General features: G+C 44.5%; 19 non-coding genes across 19 annotated transcripts; all 19 read left to right on the top strand.

Moving 5' to 3' along the window:
• The first annotated feature begins 1,025 nt into the window (after positions 1-1,025).
• On the top strand, positions 1,026-1,144 carry LOC125735119 (5S ribosomal RNA). The gene has a single exon (XR_007394418.1). It is a non-coding gene; the product is annotated as a 5S ribosomal RNA (ribosomal RNA).
• Positions 1,145-2,219: 1,075 nt separating this feature from the next.
• LOC125735130 (5S ribosomal RNA) lies at positions 2,220-2,338 on the top strand. Its single transcript, XR_007394429.1, has one exon. It is a non-coding gene; the product is annotated as a 5S ribosomal RNA (ribosomal RNA).
• Positions 2,339-3,412: 1,074 nt separating this feature from the next.
• On the top strand, positions 3,413-3,531 carry LOC125732542 (5S ribosomal RNA). Its single transcript, XR_007391918.1, has one exon. It is a non-coding gene; the product is annotated as a 5S ribosomal RNA (ribosomal RNA).
• Positions 3,532-4,608: 1,077 nt separating this feature from the next.
• LOC125736720 (5S ribosomal RNA) lies at positions 4,609-4,727 on the top strand. Its single transcript, XR_007395993.1, has one exon. It is a non-coding gene; the product is annotated as a 5S ribosomal RNA (ribosomal RNA).
• Positions 4,728-5,803: 1,076 nt separating this feature from the next.
• LOC125733374 (5S ribosomal RNA) lies at positions 5,804-5,922 on the top strand. The gene has a single exon (XR_007392719.1). It is a non-coding gene; the product is annotated as a 5S ribosomal RNA (ribosomal RNA).
• A 1,077-nt stretch (positions 5,923-6,999) lies between these two features.
• LOC125732248 (5S ribosomal RNA) lies at positions 7,000-7,118 on the top strand. The gene has a single exon (XR_007391707.1). It is a non-coding gene; the product is annotated as a 5S ribosomal RNA (ribosomal RNA).
• A 1,074-nt stretch (positions 7,119-8,192) lies between these two features.
• LOC125729218 (5S ribosomal RNA) lies at positions 8,193-8,311 on the top strand. Its single transcript, XR_007389681.1, has one exon. It is a non-coding gene; the product is annotated as a 5S ribosomal RNA (ribosomal RNA).
• A 1,075-nt stretch (positions 8,312-9,386) lies between these two features.
• LOC125733475 (5S ribosomal RNA) lies at positions 9,387-9,505 on the top strand. The gene has a single exon (XR_007392820.1). It is a non-coding gene; the product is annotated as a 5S ribosomal RNA (ribosomal RNA).
• A 1,075-nt stretch (positions 9,506-10,580) lies between these two features.
• On the top strand, positions 10,581-10,699 carry LOC125732259 (5S ribosomal RNA). Its single transcript, XR_007391708.1, has one exon. It is a non-coding gene; the product is annotated as a 5S ribosomal RNA (ribosomal RNA).
• Positions 10,700-11,774: 1,075 nt separating this feature from the next.
• LOC125733477 (5S ribosomal RNA) lies at positions 11,775-11,893 on the top strand. The gene has a single exon (XR_007392822.1). It is a non-coding gene; the product is annotated as a 5S ribosomal RNA (ribosomal RNA).
• Positions 11,894-12,969: 1,076 nt separating this feature from the next.
• On the top strand, positions 12,970-13,088 carry LOC125736722 (5S ribosomal RNA). The gene has a single exon (XR_007395995.1). It is a non-coding gene; the product is annotated as a 5S ribosomal RNA (ribosomal RNA).
• Positions 13,089-14,163: 1,075 nt separating this feature from the next.
• Positions 14,164-14,282, top strand: LOC125735972 (5S ribosomal RNA). The gene has a single exon (XR_007395256.1). It is a non-coding gene; the product is annotated as a 5S ribosomal RNA (ribosomal RNA).
• A 1,075-nt stretch (positions 14,283-15,357) lies between these two features.
• Positions 15,358-15,476, top strand: LOC125733478 (5S ribosomal RNA). The gene has a single exon (XR_007392823.1). It is a non-coding gene; the product is annotated as a 5S ribosomal RNA (ribosomal RNA).
• Positions 15,477-16,553: 1,077 nt separating this feature from the next.
• LOC125736723 (5S ribosomal RNA) lies at positions 16,554-16,672 on the top strand. Its single transcript, XR_007395996.1, has one exon. It is a non-coding gene; the product is annotated as a 5S ribosomal RNA (ribosomal RNA).
• A 1,075-nt stretch (positions 16,673-17,747) lies between these two features.
• Positions 17,748-17,866, top strand: LOC125735973 (5S ribosomal RNA). The gene has a single exon (XR_007395257.1). It is a non-coding gene; the product is annotated as a 5S ribosomal RNA (ribosomal RNA).
• Positions 17,867-18,941: 1,075 nt separating this feature from the next.
• Positions 18,942-19,060, top strand: LOC125736762 (5S ribosomal RNA). The gene has a single exon (XR_007396032.1). It is a non-coding gene; the product is annotated as a 5S ribosomal RNA (ribosomal RNA).
• A 1,076-nt stretch (positions 19,061-20,136) lies between these two features.
• LOC125735144 (5S ribosomal RNA) lies at positions 20,137-20,255 on the top strand. The gene has a single exon (XR_007394442.1). It is a non-coding gene; the product is annotated as a 5S ribosomal RNA (ribosomal RNA).
• Positions 20,256-21,339: 1,084 nt separating this feature from the next.
• LOC125733086 (5S ribosomal RNA) lies at positions 21,340-21,458 on the top strand. The gene has a single exon (XR_007392444.1). It is a non-coding gene; the product is annotated as a 5S ribosomal RNA (ribosomal RNA).
• Positions 21,459-22,538: 1,080 nt separating this feature from the next.
• LOC125730810 (5S ribosomal RNA) lies at positions 22,539-22,657 on the top strand. The gene has a single exon (XR_007391100.1). It is a non-coding gene; the product is annotated as a 5S ribosomal RNA (ribosomal RNA).
• Positions 22,658-23,378: the final 721 nt, after the last annotated feature.

A 23,378-nucleotide genomic window follows, 5' to 3' on the forward strand; every position in this document is an offset into this window, starting at 1 on the left:
ATCACTCCCCTTCCATTTTACTATTTTATATATATATATATATATTTTTTCTCTCATTCATAAAGGCAGCTTTTAGAAACCGTTTTACTCTAAATACTTCCTGGTAATTCAAGGTGCTGTAAGCTGTTCGTGCCTTTATTCCACCAGGGCGCGATCTTCTCACAAACTTGAAGACTGTCACTCCCCATTCACGTTTTACAACTTATTGTTAATGATAAAGAGACAGCTTTTTACACACAGTTTTAAACAAAGTACTGATATTATTCCTCTTCAACTGACCGCTTTGTTTTCTATGCAAAAACCACTTCGCCACAGAAGACTCGATATTATTGGCATAGCAAGTTCTGCTCTTCTCCTTTCAAAACTTGCTAAAAGCTGTATTTAAAAGAAGAGATTGGACGGGGTAATTCACACCCTTCAATGCCAGCTTAATGTTTAGGTTAGTGGGAGTCACAGAGGAATTAGGGATGGAAACTTCTTTGCTGGTGGTAGAAGCGGTCTGGTGAATTTTTAGAGAGAAGAGGCCGTCGATGTCTGAATGTAGAAAATTGTTCTGGCTGCAGCCTGCATTATGGACTTGTTGGTGTGTGTAGCTCCCAGTGTTCTGACAGCGCGACGTTTTGGGGAAGCATGTGATTCAGCAGCTACCAGTGGGCTTCGTGCGGCGGAGATTTTGTGGCTGTTAGCAGAGTTGATAACAGAGGGTCGTTAAGAGAAGCCTGCATGCAGTAGGCAAAGGAGTAATGTTTGCCGGCGGGGGACGTGCGGCGATTAACCTGTGCGGTAGTGAAAAGGAGTTAAAAAGAAGGAAGTGTGCGGATGCGGAAAGAATGGAATAATTGTGGTAGGCTGCCGGCTGAGTAGTTTAGTGAATGTTTGGTGTGGGTCCGGCGCTGCCGATTGGATGGTGGTGCTGCAGTGTGAGTCAGATAAAAAAAAAAAAAACCAGGAGTAGGATCCAATGGGACTAACTGGCATGTATAGACGCTTGTAATGCAAAAGGGCTGTTTTTGGTCGCGTCTTTCGCTTATGGCCATACCACCCTGAACACACCCGATCTCATCCGATCTCGGAAGCCAAGCAGGGTAGGGTCTGGTTAGTACTTGGATGGGAGACCTCCTGGGAATACCAGGTGCTGTAAGCTTTTCTCACTTTTACTTTATACAGGGGGCGCTCCACTTCACGATTAATTTAAATCTATCACTCCCCTTCCATTTTACTATTTTATATATATATATTTTTTTCTCTCATTCATAAAGGCAGCTTTTACACACCGTTTTACTCTAAATACTTCCTGGTAATTCTAGGTGCTGTAAGCTGTTCGTGCCTTTATTCCACCAGGGCGCGATCTTCTCACAAACTTGAAGACTGTCACTCCCCATTCACGTTTTACAACTTATTGTTAATGATAAAGAGACAGCTTTTTACACACAGTTTTAAACAAAGTACTGATATTATTCCTCTTCAACTGACCGCTTTGTTTTCTATGCAAAAAGCACTTCGCCACAGAAGACTCGATATTATTGGCATAGCAAGTTCTGCTCTTCTCCTTTCAAAACTTGCTAAAAGCTGTATTTAAAAGAAGAGATTGGACGGGGTAATTCACACCCTTCAATGCCAGCTTAATGTTTAGGTTAGTGGGAGTCACAGAGGAATTAGGGATGGAAACTTCTTTGCTGGTGGTAGAAGCGGTCTGGTGAATTTTTAGAGAGAAGAGGCCGTCGATGTCTGAATGTAGAAAATTGTTCTGGCTGCAGCCTGCATTATGGACTTGTTGGTGTGTGTAGCTCCCAGTGTTCTGACAGCGCGACGTTTTGGGGAAGCATGTGATTCAGCAGCTACCAGTGGGCTTCGTGCGGCGGAGATTTTGTGGCTGTTAGCAGAGTTGATAACAGAGGGTCGTTAAGAGAAGCCTGCATGCAGTAGGCAAAGGAGTAATGTTTGCCGGCGGGGGACGTGCGGCGATTAACCTGTGCGGTAGTGAAAAGGAGTTAAAAAGAAGGAAGTGTGCGGATGCGGAAAGAATGGAATAATTGTGGTAGGCTGCCGGCTGAGTAGTTTAGTGAATGTTTGGTGTGGGTCCGGCGCTGCCGATTGGATGGTGGTTCTGCAGTGTGAGTCAGATAAAAAAAAAAAAAACCAGGAGTAGGATCCAATGGGACTAACTGGCATGTATAGACGCGTGTAATGCAAAAGGGCTGTTTTTGGTCGCGTCTTTCGCTTATGGCCATACCACCCTGAACACACCCGATCTCATCCGATCTCGGAAGCCAAGCAGGGTAGGGTCTGGTTAGTACTTGGATGGGAGACCTCCTGGGAATACCAGGTGCTGTAAGCTTTTCTCACTTTTACTTTATACAGGGGGCGCTCCACTTCACGATTAATTTAAATCTATCACTCCCCTTCCATTTTACTATTTTATATATATATATATTTTTCTCTCATTCATAAAGGCAGCTTTTACACACCGTTTTACTCTAAATACTTCCTGGTAATTCTAGGTGCTGTAAGCTGTTCGTGCCTTTATTCCACCAGGGCGCGATCTTCTCACAAACTTGAAGACTGTCACTCCCCATTCACGTTTTACAACTTATTGTTAATGATAAAGAGACAGCTTTTTACACACAGTTTTAAACAAAGTACTGATATTATTCCTCTTCAACTGACCGCTTTGTTTTCTATGCAAAAAGCACTTCGCCACAGAAGACTCGATATTATTGGCATAGCAAGTTCTGCTCTTCTCCTTTCAAAACTTGCTAAAAGCTGTATTTAAAAGAACAGATTGGCCGGGGTAATTCACACCCTTCAATGCCAGCTTAATGTTTAGGTTAGTGGGAATCACAGAGGAATTAGGGATGGAAACTTCTTTGCTGGTGGTAGAAGCGGTCTGGTGAATTTTTAGAGAGAAGAGGCCGTCGATGTTTGAATGTAGAAAATAGGTCTGGCTGCAGCCTGCAGTATGGACTTGTTGGTGTGTGTAGCTCCCAGTGTTCTGACAGCGCGACGTTTTGGGGAAGCATGTGATTCAGCAGCTACCAGTGGGCTTCGTGCGGCGGAGATTTTGTGGCTGTTAGCGGAGTTGATAACAGAGGGTCGTTAAGAGAAGCCTGCATGCAGTAGGCAAAGGAGTAATGTTTGCCGGCGGGGGACGTGCGGCGATTAACCTGTGCGGTAGTGAAAAGGAGTTAAAAAGAAGGAAGTGTGCGGATGCGGAAAGAATGGAATAATTGTGGTAGGCTGCCGGCTGAGTAGTTTGGTGAATGTTTGGTGTGGGTCCGGCGCTGCCGATTGGATGGTGGTGCTGCAGTGTGAGTCAGATAAAAAAAAAAAAACCAGGAGTAGGATCCAATGGGACTAACTGGCATGTATAGACGCGTGTAATGCAAAAGGGCTGTTTTTGGTCGCGTCTCTCGCTTATGGCCATACCACCCTGAACACACCCGATCTCATCCGATCTCGGAAGCCAAGCAGGGTAGGGTCTGGTTAGTACTTGAATGGGAGACCTCCTGGGAATACCAGGTGCTGTAAGCTTTTCTCACTTTTACTTTATACAGGGGGCGCTCCACTTCACGATTAATTTAAATCTATCACTCCCCTTCCATTTTACTATTTTATATATATATATATATTTCTCTCATTCATAAAGGCAGCTTTTACACACCGTTTTACTCCAAATACTTCCTGGTAATTCTAGGTGCTGTAAGCTGTTCGTGCCTTTATTCCACCAGGGCGCGATCTTCTCACAAACTTGAAGACTGTCACTCCCCATTCACGTTTTACAACTTATTGTTAATGATAAAGAGACAGCTTTTTACACACAGTTTTAAACAAAGTACTGATATTATTCCTCTTCAACTGACCGCTTTGTTTTCTATGCAAAAAGCACTTCGCCACAGAAGACTCGATATTATTGGCATAGCAAGTTCTGCTCTTCTCCTTTCAAAACTTGCTAAAAGCTGTATTTAAAAGAACAGATTGGCCGGGGTAATTCACACCCTTCAATGCCAGCTTAATGTTTAGGTTAGTGGGAATCACAGAGGAATTAGGGATGGAAACTTCTTTGCTGGTGGTAGAAGCGGTCTGGTGAATTTTTAGAGAGAAGAGGCCGTCGATGTTTGAATGTAGAAAATTGTTCTGGCTGCAGCCTGCAGTATGGACTTGTTGGTGTGTGTAGCTCCCAGTGTTCTGACAGCGCGACGTTTTGGGGAAGCATGTGATTCAGCAGCTACCAGTGGGCTTCGTGCGGCGGAGATTTTGTGGCTGTTAGCGGAGTTGATAACAGAGGGTCGTTAAGAGAAGCCTGCATGCAGTAGGCAAAGGAGTAATGTTTGCCGGCGGGGGACGTGCGGCGATTAACCTGTGCGGTAGTGAAAAGGAGTTAAAAAGAAGGAAGTGTGCGGATGCGGAAAGAATGGAATAATTGTGGTAGGCTGCCGGCTGAGTAGTTTGGTGAATGTTTGGTGTGGGTCCGGCGCTGCCGATTGGATGGTGGGGCTGCAGTGTGAGTCAGATAAAAAAAAAAAAAAGAACATTAGTAGTATCCAATGGGACCAACTGGCATGTATAGAGGCGTGTAATGCAAAAGGGCTGTTTTTGGTAGCATATCTAGCTTACGGCCATACCACCCTGAACACGCCTGATCTCGTCTGATCTCGGAAGCTAAGCAGGGTAGGGTCTGGTTAGTACTTGGATGGGAGACCACCTAGGAATACCAGGTGCTGTAACTTTTTCTCACTTTTACTTTATACAGGGGGCGCTCCACTTCACGATTAATTTAAATCTATCACTCCCCTTCCATTTTACTATTTTATATATATATATATTTTTTTCTCTCATTCATAAAGGCAGCTTTTAGAAACCGTTTTACTATAAATACTTCCTGGTAATTCAAGGTGCTGTAAGCTGTTCGTGCCTTTATTCCACCAGGGCGCGATCTTCTCACAAACTTGAAGACTGTCACTCCCCATTCACGTTTTACAACTTATTGTTAATGATAAAGAGACAGCTTTTTACACACAGTTTTAAACAAAGTACTGATATTATTCCTCTTCAACTGACCGCTTTGTTTTCTATGCAAAAACCACTTCGCCACAGAAGACTCGATATTATTGGCATAGCAAGTTCTGCTCTTCTCCTTTCAAAACTTGCTAAAAGCTGTATTTAAAAGAAGAGATTGGACGGGGTAATTCACACCCTTCAATGCCAGCTTAATGTTTAGGTTTGTGGGAGTCACAGAGGAATTAGGGATGGAAACTTCTTTGCTGGTGGTAGAAGCGGTCTGGTGAATTTTTAGAGAGAAGAGGCCGTCGATGTTTGAATGTAGAAAATTGTTCTGGCTGCAGCCTGCATTATGGACTTGTTGGTGTGTGTAGCTCCCAGTGTTCTGACAGCGCGACGTTTTGGGGAAGCATGTGATTCAGCAGCTACCAGTGGGCTTCGTGCGGCGGAGATTTTGTGGCTGTTAGCGGAGTTGATAACAGAGGGTCGTTAAGAGAAGCCTGCATGCAGTAGGCAAAGGAGTAATGTTTGCCGGCGGGGGACGTGCGGCGATTAACCTGTGCGGTAGTGAAAAGGAGTTAAAAAGAAGGAAGTGTGCGGATGCGGAAAGAATGGAATAATTGTGGTAGGCTGCCGGCTGAGTAGTTTGGTGAATGTTTGGTGTGGGTCCGGCGCTGCCGATTGGATGGTGGGGCTGCAGTGTGAGTCAGATAAAAAAAAAAAGAACATTAGTAGGATCCAATGGGACCAACTGGCATGTATAGAGGCGTGTAATGCAAAAGGGCTGTTTTTGGTAGCATGTCTCGCTTACGGCCATACCACCCTGAACACACCCGATCTCGTCTGATCTCGGAAGCTAAGCAGCGTAGGGTCTGGTTAGTACTTGGATGGGAGACCACCTGGGAATACCAGGTGCTGTAAGCTTTTCTCACTTTTACTTTATACAGGGGGCGCTCCACTTCACGATTAATGTAAATCTATCACTCCCCTTCCATTTTACTATATTATATATATATATTTTTTTTCTCTCATTCATAAAGGCAGCTTTTAGAAACCGTTTTACTCTAAATACTTCCTGGTAATTCTAGGTGCTGTAAGCTGTTCGTGCCTTTATTCCACCAGGGCGCGATCTTCTCACAAACTTGAAGACTGTCACTCCCCATTCACGTTTTACAACTTATTGTTAATGATAAAGAGACAGCTTTTTACACACAGTTTTAAACAAAGTACTGATATTATTCCTCTTCAACTGACCGCTTTGTTTTCTATGCAAAAACCACTTCGCCACAGAAGACTCGATATTATTGGCATAGCAAGTTCTGCTCTTCTCCTTTCAAAACTTGCTAAAAGCTGTATTTAAAAGAACAGATTGGCCGGGGTAATTCACACCCTTCAATGCCAGCTTAATGTTTAGGTTAGTGGGAGTCACAGAGGAATTAGGGATGGAAACTTCTTTGCTGGTGGTAGAAGCGGTCTGGTGAATTTTTAGAGAGAAGAGGCCGTCGATGTTTGAATGTAGAAAATTGTTCTGGCTGCAGCCTGCAGTATGGACTTGTTGGTGTGTGTAGCTCCCAGTGTTCTGACAGCGCGACGTTTTGGGGAATCATGTGATTCAGCAGCTACCAGTGGGCTTCGTGCGGCGGAGATTTTGTGGCTGTTAGCGGAGTTGATAACAGAGGGTCATTAAGAGAAGCCTGCATGCAGTAGGCAAAGGAGTAATGTTTGCCGGCGGGGGACGTGCGGCGATTAACCTGTGCGGTAGTGAAAAGGAGTTAAAAAGAAGGAAGTGTGCGGATGCGGAAAGAATGGAATAATTGTGGTAGGCTGCCGGCTGAGTAGTTTGGTGAATGTTTGGTGTGGGTCCGGCGCTGCCGATTGGATGGTGGTGCTGCAGTGTGAGTCAGATAAAAAAAAAAAAAAACCAGGAGTAGGATCCAATGGAACTAACTGGCATGTATAGACGCGTGTAATGCAAAAGGGCTGTTTTTGGTCACGTCTCTCGCTTACGGCCATACCACCCTGAACACACCCGATCTCATTCGATCTCGGAAGCCAAGCAGGGTAGGGTCTGGTCAGTACTTGGATGGGAGACCTCCTGGGAATACCAGGTGCTGTAAGCTTTTCTCACTTTTACTTTATACAGGGGGCGCTCCACTTCACGATTAATTTAAATCTATCACTCCCCTTCCATTTTACTATTTTATATATATATATATTTTTCTCTCATTCATAAAGGCAGCTTTTACACACCGTTTTACTCTAAATACTTCCTGGTAATTCTAGGTGCTGTAAGCTGTTCGTGCCTTTATTCCACCAGGGCGCGATCTTCTCACAAACTTGAAGACTGTCACTCCCCATTCACGTTTTACAACTTATTGTTAATGATAAAGAGACAGCTTTTTACACACAGTTTTAAACAAAGTACTGATATTATTCCTCTTCAACTGACCGCTTTGTTTTCTATGCAAAAACCACTTCGCCACAGAAGACTCGATATTATTGGCATAGCAAGTTCTGCTCTTCTCCTTTCAAAACTTGCTAAAAGCTGTATTTAAAAGAAGAGATTGGCCGGGGTAATTCACACCCTTCAATGCCAGCTTAATGTTTAGGTTAGTGGGAATCACAGAGGAATTAGGGATGGAAACTTCTTTGCTGGTGGTAGAAGCGGTCTGGTGAATTTTTAGAGAGAAGACGCCGTCGATGTTTGAATGTAGAAAATTGTTCTGGCTGCAGCCTGCGGTATGGACTTGTTGGCGTGTGTAGCTCCCAGTGTTCTGACAGCGTGACATTTTGGGGAAGCATGTGATTCAGCAGCTACCAGTGGGCTTCGTGCGGCGGAGATTTTGTGGCTGTTAGCGGAGTTGATAACAGAGGGTCGTTAAGAGAAGCCTGCATGCAGTAGGCAAAGGAGTAATGTTTGCCGGCGGGGGACGTGCGGCGATTAACCTGTGCGGTAGTGAAAAGGAGTTAAAAAGAAGGAAGTGTGCGGATGCGGAAAGAATGGAATAATTGTGGTAGGCTGCCGGCTGAGTAGTTTGGTGAATGTTTGGTGTGGGTCCGGCGCTGCCGATTGGATGGTGGTGCTGCAGTGTGAGTCAGATAAAAAAAAAAAAACCAGGAGTAGGATCCAATGGGACTAACTGGCATGTATAGACGCGTGTAATGCAAAAGGGCTGTTTTTGGTCGCGTCTCTCGCTTATGGCCATACCACCCTGAACACACCCGATCTCATCCGATCTTGGAAGCCAAGCAGGGTAGGGTCTGGTTAGTTCTTGGATGGGAGACCTCCTGGGAATACAAGGTGCTGTAAGCTTTTCTCACTTTTACTTTATACAGGGGGCGCTCCACTTCACGATTAATTTAAATCTATCACTCCCTTTCCATTTTACTATTTTATATATATATATATTTTTCTCTCATTCATAAAGGCAGCTTTTACACACCGTTTTACTCCAAATACTTCCTGGTAATTCTAGGTGCTGTAAGCTGTTCGTGCCTTTATTCCACCAGGGCGCGATCTTCTCACAAACTTGAAGACTGTTTCTCCCCATTCACGTTTTACAACTTATTGTTAATGATAAAGAGACAGCTTTTTACACACAGTTTTAAACAAAGTACTGATATTTTTCCTCTTCAACTGACCGCTTTGTTTTCTATGCAAAAACCACTTCGCCACAGAAGACTCAATATTATTGGCATAGCAAGTTCTGCTCTTCTCCTTTCAAAACTTGCTAAAAGCTGTATTTAAAAGAACAGATTGGCCGGGGTAATTCACACCCTTCAATGCCAGCTTAATGTTTAGGTTAGTGGGAATCACAGAGGAATTAGGGATGGAAACTTCTTTGCTGGTGGTAGAAGCGGTCTGGTGAATTTTTAGAGAGAAGAGGCCGTCGATGTTTGAATGTAGAAAATTGTTCTGGCTGCAGCCTGCAGTATGGACTTGTTGGTGTGTGTAGCTCCCAGTGTTCTGACAGCGCGACGTTTTGGGGAAGCATGTGATTCAGCAGCTACCAGTGGGCTTCGTGCGGCGGAGATTTTGTGGCTGTTAGCGGAGTTGATAACAGAGGGTCGTTAAGAGAAGCCTGCATGCAGTAGGCAAAGGAGTAATGTTTGCCGGCGGGGGACGTGCGGCGATTAACCTGTGCGGTAGTGAAAAGGAGTTAAAAAGGAGGAAGTGTGCGGATGCGGAAAGAATGGAATAATTGTGGTAGGCTGCCGGCTGAGTAGTTTGGTGAATGTTTGGTGTGGGTCCGGCGCTGCCGATTGGATGGTGGTGCTGCAGTGTGAGTCAGATAAAAAAAAAAAAAACCAGGAGTAGGATCCAATGGGACTAACTGGCATGTATAGACGCGTGTAATGCAAAAGGGCTGTTTTTGGTCGCGTCTCTCGCTTATGGCCATACCACCCTGAACACACCCGATCTCATCCGATCTTGGAAGCCAAGCAGGGTAGGGTCTGGTTAGTACTTGGATGGGAGACCTCCTGGGAATACCAGGTGCTGTAAGCTTTTCTCACTTTTACTTTATACAGGGGGCGCTCCACTTCACGATTAATTTAAATCTATCACTCCCTTTCCATTTTACTATTTTATATATATATATATTTTTCTCTCATTCATAAAGGCAGCTTTTACACACCGTTTTACTCCAAATACTTCCTGGTAATTCTAGGTGCTGTAAGCTGTTCGTGCCTTTATTCCACCAGGGCGCGATCTTCTCACAAACTTGAAGACTGTTTCTCCCCATTCACGTTTTACAACTTATTGTTAATGATAAAGAGACAGCTTTTTACACACAGTTTTAAACAAAGTACTGATATTTTTCCTCTTCAACTGACCGCTTTGTTTTCTATGCAAAAACCACTTCGCCACAGAAGACTCAATATTATTGGCATAGCAAGTTCTGCTCTTCTCCTTTCAAAACTTGCTAAAAGCTGTATTTAAAAGAACAGATTGGCCGGGGTAATTCACACCCTTCAATGCCAGCTTAATGTTTAGGTTAGTGGGAATCACAGAGGAATTAGGGATGGAAACTTCTTTGCTGGTGGTAGAAGCGGTCTGGTGAATTTTTAGAGAGAAGAGGCCGTCGATGTTTGAATGTAGAAAATTGTTCTGGCTGCAGCCTGCAGTATGGACTTGTTGGTGTGTGTAGCTCCCAGTGTTCTGACAGCGCGACGTTTTGGGGAAGCATGTGATTCAGCAGCTACCAGTGGGCTTCGTGCGGCGGAGATTTTGTGGCTGTTAGCGGAGTTGATAACAGAGGGTCATTAAGAGAAGCCTGCATGCAGTAGGCAAAGGAGTAATGTTTGCCGGCGGGGGACGTGCGGCGATTAACCTGTGCGGTAGTGAAAAGGAGTTAAAAAGAAGGAAGTGTGCGGATGCGGAAAGAATGGAATAATTGTGGTAGGCTGCCGGCTGAGTAGTTTGGTGAATGTTTGGTGTGGGTCCGGTGCTGCCGATTGGATGGTGGTGCTGCAGTGTGAGTCAGATAAAAAAAAAAAAAACCAGGAGTAGGATCCAATGGGACTAACTGGCATGTATAGACGCGTGTAATGCAAAAGGGCTGTTTTTGGTCACGTCTCTCGCTTACGGCCATACCACCCTGAACACACCCGATCTCATTCGATCTCGGAAGCCAAGCAGGGTAGGGTCTGGTCAGTACTTGGATGGGAGACCTCCTGGGAATACCAGGTGCTGTAAGCTTTTCTCACTTTTACTTTATACAGGGGGCGCTCCACTTCACGATTAATTTAAATCTATCACTCCCCTTCCATTTTACTATTTTATATATATATATATTTTTCTCTCATTCATAAAGGCAGCTTTTACACACCGTTTTACTCTAAATACTTCCTGGTAATTCTAGGTGCTGTAAGCTGTTCGTGCCTTTATTCCACCAGGGCGCGATCTTCTCACAAACTTGAAGACTGTCACTCCCCATTCACGTTTTACAACTTATTGTTAATGATAAAGAGACAGCTTTTTACACACAGTTTTAAACAAAGTACTGATATTATTCCTCTTCAACTGACCGCTTTGTTTTCTATGCAAAAACCACTTCGCCACAGAAGACTCGATATTATTGGCATAGCAAGTTCTGCTCTTCTCCTTTCAAAACTTGCTAAAAGCTGTATTTAAAAGAAGAGATTGGCCGGGGTAATTCACACCCTTCAATGCCAGCTTAATGTTTAGGTTAGTGGGAATCACAGAGGAATTAGGGATGGAAACTTCTTTGCTGGTGGTAGAAGCGGTCTGGTGAATTTTTAGAGAGAAGAGGCCGTCGATGTTTGAATGTAGAAAATTGTTCTGGCTGCAGCCTGCAGTATGGACTTGTTGGTGTGTGTAGCTCCCAGTGTTCTGACAGCGCGACGTTTTGGGGAAGCATGTGATTCAGCAGCTACCAGTGGGTTTCGTGCGGCGGAGATTTTGTGGCTGTTAGCGGAGTTGATAACAGAGGGTCGTTAAGAGAAGCCTGCATGCAGTAGGCAAAGGAGTAATGTTTGCCGGCGGGGGACGTGCGGCGATTAACCTGTGCGGTAGTGAAAAGGAGTTAAAAAGGAGGAAGTGTGCGGATGCGGAAAGAATGGAATAATTGTGGTAGGCTGCCGGCTGAGTAGTTTGGTGAATGTTTGGTGTGGGTCCGGCGCTGCCGATTGGATGGTGGTGCTGCAGTGTGAGTCAGATAAAAAAAAAAAAAACCAGGAGTAGGATCCAATGGGACTAACTGGCATGTATAGACGCGTGTAATGCAAAAGGGCTGTTTTTGGTCGCGTCTCTCGCTTATGGCCATACCACCCTGAACACACCCGATCTCATCCGATCTTGGAAGCCAAGCAGGGTAGGGTCTGGTTAGTACTTGGATGGGAGACCTCCTGGGAATACCAGGTGCTGTAAGCTTTTCTCACTTTTACTTTATACAGGGGGCGCTCCACTTCACGATTAATTTAAATCTATCACTCCCCTTCCATTTTACTATTTTATATATATATATATTTTACTCTCATTCATAAAGGCAGCTTTTACACACCGTTTTACTCCAAATACTTCCTGGTAATTCTAGGTGCTGTAAGCTGTTCGTGCCTTTATTCCACCAGGGCGCGATCTTCTCACAAACTTGAAGACTGTTTCTCCCCATTCACGTTTTACAACTTATTGTTAATGATAAAGAGACAGCTTTTTACACACAGTTTTAAACAAAGTACTGATATTTTTCCTCTTCAACTGACCGCTTTGTTTTCTATGCAAAAACCACTTCGCCACAGAAGACTCGATATTATTGGCATAGCAAGTTCTGCTCTTCTCCTTTCAAAACTTGCTAAAAGCTGTATTTAAAAGAACAGATTGGCCGGGGTAATTCACACCCTTCAATGCCAGCTTAATGTTTAGGTTAGTGGGAATCACAGAGGAATTAGGGATGGAAACTTCTTTGCTGGTGGTAGAAGCGGTCTGGTGAATTTTTAGAGAGAAGAGGCCGTCGATGTTTGAATGTAGAAAATTGTTCTGGCTGCAGCCTGCAGTATGGACTTGTTGGTGTGTGTAGCTCCCAGTGTTCTGACAGCGCGACGTTTTGGGGAAGCATGTGATTCAGCAGCTACCAGTGGGCTTCGTGCGGCGGAGATTTTGTGGCTGTTAGCGGAGTTGATAACAGAGGGTCATTAAGAGAAGCCTGCATGCAGTAGGCAAAGGAGTAATGTTTGCCGGCGGGGGACGTGCGGCGATTAACCTGTGCGGTAGTGAAAAGGAGTTAAAAAGAAGGAAGTGTGCGGATGCGGAAAGAATGGAATAATTGTGGTAGGCTGCCGGCTGAGTAGTTTGGTGAATGTTTGGTGTGGGTCCGGCGCTGCCGATTGGATGGTGGTGCTGCAGTGTGAGTCAGATAAAAAAAAAAAAAAACCAGGAGTAGGATCCAATGGGACTAACTGGCATGTATAGACACGTGTAATGCAAAAGGGCTGTTTTTGGTAGCGTCTTTCGCTTACGGCCATACCACCCTGAACACGCCTGATCTCGTCTGATCTCGGAAGCTAAGGAGGGTAGGTTCGGGTTAGTACTTGGATGGGAGACCACCTGGGAATACCAGGTGCTGTAAGCTTTTCTCACTTTTACTTTATACAGGGGGCGCTCCACTTCACGATTTATTTAAATCTATCACTCCCCTTCCATTTTACTATTTTATATATATATATTTTTTTCTCTCATTCATAAAGGCAGCTTTTACACACCGTTTTACTCTAAATACTTCCTGGTAATTCTAGGTGCTGTAAGCTGTCCGTGCCTTTATTCCACCAGGGCGCGATCTTCTCACAAACTTGAAGACTGTCACTCCCCATTCACGTTTTACAACTTATTGTTAATGATAAAGAGACAGCTTTTTACACACAGTTTTAAACAAAGTACTGATATTATTCCTCTTCAACTGACCGCTTTGTTTTCTATGCAAAAAGCACTTCGCCACATAAGACTCGATATTATTGGCATAGCAAGTTCTGCTCTTCTCCTTTCAAAACTTGCTAAAAGCTGTATTTAAAAGAACAGATTGGCCGGGGTAATTCACACCCTTCAATGCCAGCTTAATGTTTAGGTTAGTGGGAATCACAGAGGAATTAGGGATGGAAACTTCTTTGCTGGTGGTAGAAGCGATCTGGTGAATTTTTAGAGAGAAGAGGCCGTCGATGTTTGAATGTAGAAAATTGTTCTGGCTGCAGCCTGCGGTATGGACTTGTTGGCGTGTGTAGCTCCCAGTGTTCTGACAGCGTGACATTTTGGGGAAGCATGTGATTCAGCAGCTACCAGTGGGCTTCGTGCGGCGGAGATTTTGTGGCTGTTAGCGGAGTTGATAACAGAGGGTCGTTAAGAGAAGCCTGCATGCAGTAGGCAAAGGAGTAATGTTTGCCGGCGGGGGACGTGCGGCGATTAACCTGTGCGGTAGTGAAAAGGAGTTAAAAAGAAGGAAGTGTGCGGATGCGGAAAGAATGGAATAATTGTGGTAGGCTGCCGGCTGAGTAGTTTGGTGAATGTTTGGTGTGGGTCCGGCGCTGCCGATTGGATGGTGGTGCTGCAGTGTGAGTCAGATAAAAAAAAAAAAAACCAGGAGTAGGATCCAATGGGACTAACTGGCATGTATAGACGCGTGTAATGCAAAAGGGCTGTTTTTGGTCGCGTCTCTCGCTTATGGCCATACCACCCTGAACACACCCGATCTCATCCGATCTTGGAAGCCAAGCAGGGTAGGGTCTGGTTAGTACTTGGATGGGAGACCTCCTGGGAATACAAGGTGCTGTAAGCTTTTCTCACTTTTACTTTATACAGGGGGCGCTCCACTTCACGATTAATTTAAATCTATCACTCCCTTTCCATTTTACTATTTTATATATATATATATATTTCTCTCATTCATAAAGGCAGCTTTTACACACCGTTTTACTCCAAATACTTCCTGGTAATTCTAGGTGCTGTAAGCTGTTCGTGCCTTTATTCCACCAGGGCGCGATCTTCTCACAAACTTGAAGACTGTTTCTCCCCATTCACGTTTTACAACTTATTGTTAATGATAAAGAGACAGCTTTTTACACACAGTTTTAAACAAAGTACTGATATTTTTCCTCTTCAACTGACCGCTTTGTTTTCTATGCAAAAACCACTTCGCCACAGAAGACTCAATATTATTGGCATAGCAAGTTCTGCTCTTCTCCTTTCAAAACTTGCTAAAAGCTGTATTTAAAAGAACAGATTGGCCGGGGTAATTCACACCCTTCAATGCCAGCTTAATGTTTAGGTTAGTGGGAATCACAGAGGAATTAGGGATGGAAACTTCTTTGCTGGTGGTAGAAGCGGTCTGGTGAATTTTTAGAGAGAAGAGGCCGTCGATGTTTGAATGTAGAAAATTGTTCTGGCTGCAGCCTGCAGTATGGACTTGTTGGTGTGTGTAGCTCCCAGTGTTCTGACAGCGCGACGTTTTGGGGAAGCATGTGATTCAGCAGCTACCAGTGGGCTTCGTGCGGCGGAGATTTTGTGGCTGTTAGCGGAGTTGATAACAGAGGGTCGTTAAGAGAAGCCTGCATGCAGTAGGCAAAGGAGTAATGTTTGCCGGCGGGGGACGTGCGGCGATTAACCTGTGCGGTAGTGAAAAGGAGTTAAAAAGGAGGAAGTGTGCGGATGCGGAAAGAATCTAATAATTGTGGTAGGCTGCCGGCTGAGTAGTTTGGTGAATGTTTGGTGTGGGTCCGGCGCTGCCGATTGGATGGTGGTGCTGCAGTGTGAGTCAGATAAAAAAAAAAAAAAGCAGGAGTAGGATCCAATGGGACTAACTGGCATGTATAGACGCGTGTAATACAAAAGGGCTGTTTTTGGTCGCGTCTCTCGCTTATGGCCATACCACCCTGAACACACCCGATCTCATCCGATCTTGGAAGCCAAGCAGGGTAGGGTCTGGTTAGTACTTGGATGGGAGACCTCCTGGGAATACCAGGTGCTGTAAGCTTTTCTCACTTTTACTTTATACAGGGGGCGCTCCACTTCACGATTAATTTAAATCTATCACTCCCCTTCCATTTTACTATTTTATATATATATATATTTTACTCTCATTCATAAAGGCAGCTTTTACACACCGTTTTACTCCAAATACTTCCTGGTAATTCTAGGTGCTGTAAGCTGTTCGTGCCTTTATTCCACCAGGGCGCGATCTTCTCACAAACTTGAAGACTGTTTCTCCCCATTCACGTTTTACAACTTATTGTTAATGATAAAGAGACAGCTTTTTACACACAGTTTTAAACAAAGTACTGATATTTTTCCTCTTCAACTGACCGCTTTGTTTTCTATGCAAAAACCACTTCGCCACAGAAGACTCGATATTATTGGCATAGCAAGTTCTGCTCTTCTCCTTTCAAAACTTGCTAAAAGCTGTATTTAAAAGAACAGATTGGCCGGGGTAATTCACACCCTTCAATGCCAGCTTAATGTTTAGGTTAGTGGGAATCACAGAGGAATTAGGGATGGAAACTTCTTTGCTGGTGGTAGAAGCGGTCTGGTGAATTTTTAGAGAGAAGAGGCCGTCGATGTTTGAATGTAGAAAATTGTTCTGGCTGCAGCCTGCAGTATGGACTTGTTGGTGTGTGTAGCTCCCAGTGTTCTGACAGCGCGACGTTTTGGGGAAGCATGTGATTCAGCAGCTACCAGTGGGCTTCGTGCGGCGGAGATTTTGTGGCTGTTAGCGGAGTTGATAACAGAGGGTCATTAAGAGAAGCCTGCATGCAGTAGGCAAAGGAGTAATGTTTGCCGGCGGGGGACGTGCGGCGATTAACCTGTGCGGTAGTGAAAAGGAGTTAAAAAGAAGGAAGTGTGCGGATGCGGAAAGAATGGAATAATTGTGGTAGGCTGCCGGCTGAGTAGTTTGGTGAATGTTTGGTGTGGGTCCGGCGCTGCCGATTGGATGGTGGTGCTGCAGTGTGAGTCAGATAAAAAAAAAAAAAAAACCAGGAGTAGGATCCAATGGGACTAACTGGCATGTATAGACACGTGTAATGCAAAAGGGCTGTTTTTGGTAGCGTCTTTCGCTTACGGCCATACCACCCTGAACACGCCTGATCTCGTCTGATCTCGGAAGCTAAGGAGGGTAGGTTCGGGTTAGTACTTGGATGGGAGACCACCTGGGAATACCAGGTGCTGTAAGCTTTTCTCACTTTTACTTTATACAGGGGGCGCTCCACTTCACGATTTATTTAAATCTATCACTCCCCTTCCATTTTACTATTTTATATATATATATTTTTTTCTCTCATTCATAAAGGCAGCTTTTACACACCGTTTTACTCTAAATACTTCCTGGTAATTCTAGGTGCTGTAAGCTGTCCGTGCCTTTATTCCACCAGGGCGCGATCTTCTCACAAACTTGAAGACTGTCACTCCCCATTCACGTTTTACAACTTATTGTTAATGATAAAGAGACAGCTTTTTACACACAGTTTTAAACAAAGTACTGATATTATTCCTCTTCAACTGACCGCTTTGTTTTCTATGCAAAAAGCACTTCGCCACATAAGACTCGATATTATTGGCATAGCAAGTTCTGCTCTTCTCCTTTCAAAACTTGCTAAAAGCTGTATTTAAAAGAACAGATTGGCCGGGGTAATTCACACCCTTCAATGCCAGCTTAATGTTTAGGTTAGTGGGAATCACAGAGGAATTAGGGATGGAAACTTCTTTGCTGGTGGTAGAAGCGGTCTGGTGAATTTTTAGAGAGAAGAGGCCGTCGATGTTTGAATGTAGAAAATTGTTCTGGCTGCAGCCTGCGGTATGGACTTGTTGGCGTGTGTAGCTCCCAGTGTTCTGACAGCGTGACATTTTGGGGAAGCATGTGATTCAGCAGCTACCAGTGGGCTTCGTGCGGCGGAGATTTTGTGGCTGTTAGCGGAGTTGATAACAGAGGGTCGTTAAGAGAAGCCTGCATGCAGTAGGCAAAGGAGTAATGTTTGCCGGCGGGGGACGTGCGGCGATTAACCTGTGCGGTAGTGAAAAGGAGTTAAAAAGAAGGAAGTGTGCGGATGCGGAAAGAATGGAATAATTGTGGTAGGCTGCCGGCTGAGTAGTTTGGTGAATGTTTGGTGTGGGTCCGGCGCTGCCGATTGGATGGTGGTGCTGCAGTGTGAGTCAGATAAAAAAAAAAAAAACCAGGAGTAGGATCCAATGGGACTAACTGGCATGTATAGACGCGTGTAATGCAAAAGGGCTGTTTTTGGTCGCGTCTCTCGCTTATGGCCATACCACCCTGAACACACCCGATCTCATCCGATCTTGGAAGCCAAGCAGGGTAGGGTCTGGTTAGTACTTGGATGGGAGACCTCCTGGGAATACAAGGTGCTGTAAGCTTTTCTCACTTTTACTTTATACAGGGGGCGCTCCACTTCACGATTAATTTAAATCTATTACTCCCTTTCCATTTTACTATTTTATATATATATATATATTTCTCTCATTCATAAAGGCAGCTTTTACACACCGTTTTACTCCAAATACTTCCTGGTAATTCTAGGTGCTGTAAGCTGTTCGTGCCTTTATTCCACCAGGGCGCGATCTTCTCACAAACTTGAAGACTGTTTCTCCCCATTCACGTTTTACAACTTATTGTTAATGATAAAGAGACAGCTTTTTACACACAGTTTTAAACAAAGTACTGATATTTTTCCTCTTCAACTGACCGCTTTGTTTTCTATGCAAAAACCACTTCGCCACAGAAGATTCAATATTATTGGCATAGCAAGTTCTGCTCTTCTCCTTTCAAAACTTGCTAAAAGCTGTATTTAAAAGAACAGATTGGCCGGGGTAATTCACACCCTTCAATGCCAGCTTAATGTTTAGGTTAGTGGGAATCACAGAGGAATTAGGGATGGAAACTTCTTTGCTGGTGGTAGAAGCGGTCTGGTGAATTTTTAGAGAGAAGAGGCCGTCGATGTTTGAATGTAGAAAATTGTTCTGGCTGCAGCCTGCAGTATGGACTTGTTGGTGTGTGTAGCTCCCAGTGTTCTGACAGCGCGACGTTTTGGGGAAGCATGTGATTCAGCAGCTACCAGTGGGCTTCGTGCGGCGGAGATTTTGTGGCTGTTAGCGGAGTTGATAACAGAGGGTCGTTAAGAGAAGCCTGCATGCAGTAGGCAAAGGAGTAATGTTTGCCGGCGGGGGACGTGCGGCGATTAACCTGTGCGGTAGTGAAAAGGAGTTAAAAAGGAGGAAGTGTGCGGATGCGGAAAGAATGGAATAATTGTGGTAGGCTGCCGGCTGAGTAGTTTGGTGAATGTTTGGTGTGGGTCCGGCGCTGCCGATTGGATGGTGGTGCTGCAGTGTGAGTCAGATAAAAAAAAAAAAAAGCAGGAGTAGGATCCAATGGGACTAACTGGCATGTATAGACGCGTGTAATACAAAAGGGCTGTTTTTGGTAGCATCTTTCGCTTACGGCCATACCACCCTGAACACGCCTGATCTCGTCTGATCTCGGAAGCTAAGGAGGGTAGGTTCTGGTTAGTACTTGGATGGGAGACCACCTGGGAATACCAGGTGCTGTAAGCTTTTCTCACTTTTACTTTATACAGGGGGCGCTCCACTTCACGATTTATTTAAATCTATCACTCCCCTTCCATTTTACTATTTTATATATATATATTTTTTTCTCTCATTCATAAAGGCAGCTTTTACACACCGTTTTACTCTAAATACTTCCTGGTAATTCTAGGTGCTGTAAGCTGTCCGTGCCTTTATTCCACCAGGGCGCGATCTTCTCACAAACTTGAAGACTGTCACTCCCCATTCACGTTTTACAACTTATTGTTAATGATAAAGAGACAGCTTTTTACACACAGTTTTAAACAAAGTACTGATATTATTCCTCTTCAACTGACCGCTTTGTTTTCTATGCAAAAACCACTTTGCCACAGAAGACTCGATATTATTGGCATAGCAAGTTCTGCTCTTCTCCTTTCAAAACTTGCTAAAAGCTGTATTTAAAAGAACAGATTGGCCGGGGTAATTCACACCCTTCAATGCCAGCTTAATGTTTAGGTTAGTGGGAATCACAGAGGAATTAGGGATGGAAACTTCTTTGCTGGTGGTAGAAGCGGTCTGGTGAATTTTTAGAGAGAAGAGGCCGTCGATGTTTGAATGTAGAAAATAGGTCTGGCTGCAGCCTGCAGTATGGACTTGTTGGTGTGTGTAGCTCCCAGTGTTCTGACAGCGCGACGTTTTGGGGAAGCATGTGATTCAGCAGCTACCAGTGGGCTTCGTGCGGCGGAGATTTTGTGGCTGTTAGCGGAGTTGATAACAGAGGGTCGTTAAGAGAAGCCTGCATGAGGTAGGCAAAGGAGTAATGTTTGCCGTCGGGGGACGTGCGGCGATTAACCTCTGCGGTAGTGAAAAGGAGTTAAAAAGAAGGAAGTGTGCGGATGCGGAAAGAATGGAATAATTGTGGTAGGCTGCCGGCTGAGTAGTTTGGTGAATGTTTGGTGTGGGTCCGGCGCTGCCGATTGGATGGTGGGGCTGCAGTGTGAGTCAGATAAAAAAAAAAAAAAAACAGGAGTAGGATCCAATGGGACTAACTGGCATGTATAGACGCGTGTAATGCAAAAGGGCTGTTTTTGGTAGCATCTCTCGCTTATGGCCATACCACCCTGAACACGCCTGATCTCGTCTGATCTCGGAAGCCAAGCAGGGTAGGGTCTGGTTAGTACTTTGATGGGAGACCACCTGGGAATACCAGGTGCTGTAAGCTTTTCTCACTTTTACTTTATACAGGGGGCGCTCCACTTCACGATTAATTTAAATCTATCACTCCCCTTCCATTTTACTATTTTATATATATATATATATATTTTTTTTTTTTTCTCATTCCTAAAGGCAGCTTTTAGAAACCGTTTTACTCTAAATACTTCCTGGTAATTCTAGGTGCTGTAAGCTGTTCGTGCCTTTATTCCACCAGGGCGCGATCTTCTCACAAACTTGAAGACTGTCACTCCCCATTCACGTTTTACAACTTATTGTTAATGATAAAGAGACAGCTTTTTACACACAGTTTTAAACAAAGTACTGATATTATTCCTCTTCAACAGACCGCTTTGTTTTCTATGCAAAAACCACTTCGCCACAGAAGACTCGATATTATTGGCATAGCAAGTTCTGCTCTTCTCCTTTCAAAACTTGCTAAAAGCTGTATTTAAAAGAACAGATTGGCCGGGGTAATTCACACCCTTCAATGCCAGCTTAATGTTTAGGTTAGTGGGAATCACAGAGGAATTAGGGATGGACACTTCTTTGCTGGTGGTAGAAGCGGTCTGGTGAATTTTTAGAGAGAAGAGGCCGTCGATGTTTGAATGTAGAAAATTGTTCTGGCTGCAGCCTGCAGTATGGACTTGTTGGTGTGTGTAGCTCCCAGTGTTCTGACAGCGCGACGTTTTGGGGAAGCATGTGATTCAGCAGCTACCAGTGGGCTTCGTGCGGCGGAGATTTTGTGGCTGTTAGCGGAGTTGATAACAGAGGGTCGTTAAGAGAAGCCTGCATGCAGTAGGCAAAGGAGTAATGTTTGCCGGCGGGGGACGTGCGGCGATTAACCTGTGCGGTAGTGAAAAGGAGTTAAAAAGAAGGAAGTGTGCGGATGCGGAAAGAATGGAATAATTGTGGTAGGCTGCCGGCTGAGTAGTTTGGTGAATGTTTGGTGTGGGTCCGGCGCTGCCGATTGGATGGTGGGGCTGCAGTGTGAGTCAGATAAAAAAAAAAAAAACAGGAGTAGGATCCAATGGGACTAACTGGCATGTATAGACGCGTGTAATGCAAAAGGGCTGTTTTTGGTAGCGTGTCTCGCTTATGGCCATACCACCCTGAACACGCCCGATCTCATCCGATCTCGGAAGCCAAGCAGGGTAGGGTCTGGTTAGTACTTGGATGGGAGACCTCTTGGGAATACCAGGTGCTGTAAGCTTTTCTCACTTTTACTTTATACAGGGGGCGCTCCACTTCACGATTAATTTAAATCTATCACTCCCCTTCCATTTTACTATTTTATATATATATATTTTTTTTTTTCTCTCATTCATAAAGGCAGCTTTTAGAAACCGTTTTACTCTAAATACTTCCTGGTAATTCTAGGTGCTGTAAGCTGTTCGTGCCTTTATTCCACCAGGGCGCGATCTTCTCACAAACTTGAAGACTGTCACTCCCAATTCACGTTTTACAACTTATTGTTAATGATAAAGAGACAGCTTTTTACACACAGTTTTAAACAAAGTACTGATATTATTCCTCTTCAACAGACCGCTTTGTTTTCTATGCAAAAACCACTTCGCCACAGAAGACTCGATAATATTGGCATAGCAAGTTCTGCTCTTCTCCTTTCAAAACTTGCTAAAAGCTGTATTTAAAAGAACAGATTGGCCGGGGTAATTCACACCCTTCAATGCCAGCTTAATGTTTAGGTTAGTTGGAATCACAGAGGAATTAGGGATGGAAACTTCTTTGCTGGTGCTAGAAGCGGTCTGGTAAATTTTTAGAGAGAAGAGGCCGTCGATGTTTGAATGTAGAAAATTGTTCTGGCTGCAGCCTGCAGTATGGACTTGTTGGTGTGTGTAGCTCCCAGTGTTCTGACAGCGCGACGTTTTGGGGAAGCATGTGATTCAGCAGCTACCAGTGGGCTTCGTGCGGCGGAGATTTTGTGGCTGTTAGCGGAGTTGATAACAGAGGGTCGTTAAGAGAAGCCTACATGCAGTAGGCAAAGGAGTAATGTTTGCCGGCGGGGGACGTGCGGCGATTAACCTGTGCGGTAGTGAAAAGGAGTTAAAAAGAAGGAAGTGTGCGGATGCGGAAAGAATGGAATAATTGTGGTAGGCTGCCGGCTGAGTAGTTTGGTGAATGTTTGGTGTGGGTCCGGCGCTGCCGATTGGATGGTGGTGCTGCAGTGTGAGTCAGATAAAAAAAAAAAAAAAGCAGGAGTAGGATCCAATGGGACTAACTGGCATGTATAGACGCGTGTAATGCAAAAGGGCTTTTTTTGGTAGCATCTTTTGCTTAAGGCCATACCACCCTGAACACGCCCGATCTCGTCTGATCTCGGAAGCTAAGGAGGGTAGGTTCTGGTTAGTACTTGGATGGGAGACCACCTGGGAATACCAGGTGCTGTAAGCTTTTCTCACTTTTACTTTATACAGGGGGCGCTCCACTTCACGATTTATTTAAATCTATCACTCCCCTTCCATTTTACTATTTTATATATATATTTTTTTTCTCTCATTCATAAAGGCAGCTTTTACACACCGTTTTACTCTAAATACTTCCTGGTAATTCTAGGTGCTGTAAGCTGTCCGTGCCTTTATTCCACCAGGGCGCGATCTTCTCACAAACTTGAAGACTGTCACTCCCCATTCACGTTTTACAACTTATTGTTAATGATAAAGAGACAGCTTTTTACACACAGTTTTAAACAAAGTACTGATATTATTCCTCTTCAACTGACCGCTTTGTTTTCTATGCAAAAACCACTTCGCCACAGAAGACTCGATATTATTGGCATAGCAAGTTCTGCTCTTCTCCTTTCAAAACTGGCTAAAAGCTGTATTTAAAAGAACAGATTGGCCGGGGTAATTCACACCCTTCAATGCCAGCTTAATGTTTAGGTTAGTGGGAATCACAGAGGAATTAGGGATGGAAACTTCTTTGCTGGTGGTAGAAGCGGTCTGGTGAATTTTTAGAGAGAAGAGGCCGTCGATGTTTGAATGTAGAAAATAGGTCTGGCTGCAGCCTGCAGTATGGACTTGTTGGTGTGTGTAGCTCCCAGTGTTCTGACAGCGCGACGTTTTGGGGAAGCATGTGATTCAGCAGCTACCAGTGGGCTTCGTGCGGCGGAGAT

Source organism: Brienomyrus brachyistius, chromosome 2 (genome assembly GCF_023856365.1).
Source record: "Brienomyrus brachyistius isolate T26 chromosome 2, BBRACH_0.4, whole genome shotgun sequence".
Lineage (NCBI taxonomy): Eukaryota > Metazoa > Chordata > Actinopteri > Osteoglossiformes > Mormyridae > Brienomyrus > Brienomyrus brachyistius.